We start from the raw sequence: 1,729 nt of genomic DNA on the forward strand, positions 1-1,729 counted from the left end.
CATTTGTACAGCTAGCTCTTTGACCCATTGCCACATCACTCTGAACAGAAAATCTAACAAACACAGCTCTGAACATGCTCATCAGTCTGTGCCAGGAAATTTGGAAGACAGCTATCTGACCTACTGACTGGAAAAGATTGCTATTTATTCCCATTCCCAAGAATGGTGATCCAACAGAATGTGGACGTTATCAATTCCCAAGAATGGTGATCCAACAGAATGTGGACATTATCAAACAATGGCATTAATATTACATATAAGCAAAATATTGCTGAAGATCACCCCCCCCAAAAAAAAAGGCTAGAACAAAACATTGACCAAGAACTGCCAGAGTTCAACCTGGCTTTAGAAAGGGCTGTGGCACCAGGGATATCACTGCTGATGTCTATTGGATCTTGACTAAAAACAGAGAGTACCTGAAGAATGTCTATTTGTGTTTTCTTGATTATGTAAAGGCATTTGATGGTGCAGATCACAAAAAATTCATGCCTGACGTTGAAAAGAATTGGAATTCCACCCAAGGCCAAGAGCAGAGCCAGGAAATAGTGTGTGGATTAAAATCAAGAATGGTGTGTATCAGGGCTGTATTCTTTCTCCATATCTATTCAATCTGTAAGCTGATCTTTACTAAGAAGACTGTGGCATTAAGATAGGAGGAAGACTCATCAACAACCTATATTATACAGATTACACAACCTTGCTTGCCAAAAGTGAGGTGGATTTTAAATATTTGTTGCAGCCTTCATTATGGATTACATCTTAAAGAAATCAAAAACCCTTACTGCTGAACTGATAGACAACATCATGATAGATGTAGAAAAGATTTAAATTGTCAGCAATTTCATCTTACTTGGATCCAAAATCAATATACCCTTGGTGACAGCAGTCAGATCAGGAGACGTATTGCATTGGGAAAATCTGTTGTTAGGGACCTCTTCAAAGTACTAAGGAGCAATGATGTCAGTTTAAAAAGTAAAGTGCACTTGATTCAAGCCATGATCTTTTCAGTCACTAGCTATGCATCTGAGAACAGGACAATGAATAAAGATGACAAAAGAATTGATGACTTTGAATGCTGGTGCTTGAGAAGAGTGCTAAATATCCCATGGACTGCCAAAAGAACAAACAAGACTGTATTGGAGAAAGTGCAGCCAGGGTGCTCCTTGAAAGCAAGGATGATGAAGCTTTGTCTCGTACTTTGGGAATGTTGTTAGACGGGCCAGTTCTTGGAGAGAGACATCATAAAGGTGGGGGATTAACATAGAAGAGTAAGACCCTCAGTAAGATGGATTGACGCGGTGACTGTAACAATGGACTCAAGTATATCAGAGATTGTAAGGATGGTACAGGATAGGGCGGAATTCAGAGCCATTGTTAATATAGTTGCTGTACATCACAGTTGACTTGAGGGCACATAACAACAAAAACAACAACAAAGTGCTGTATGATGGGGTCTGAGAGGAGCCACAGCCAAGTATAATCCTCACCATCCACACACCACCATCAATGATTGAATATGTTACAGTTCCATTAAAGGCTCCATGCTCCAATTTCCTACCAAAGTAGAGTTTCTGAAGTGCTTTCAGCTAAAAAAAAAACCGAAACAAAACTCCATCCATCCATTAAAAACATGCTTTCAATATTGAAAGCCTGTTTGAAAGTCATCCATTACTTTAAAAAAAAAACAACCAAACACATCAAAACATCTAAAAAAGTATAACTAAATATA

Source organism: Elephantulus edwardii, unplaced genomic scaffold (genome assembly GCF_000299155.1).
Source record: "Elephantulus edwardii isolate Elephantulus edwardi_28Jun2011 unplaced genomic scaffold, EleEdw1.0 scaffold00094, whole genome shotgun sequence".
NCBI lineage: Eukaryota > Metazoa > Chordata > Mammalia > Macroscelidea > Macroscelididae > Elephantulus > Elephantulus edwardii.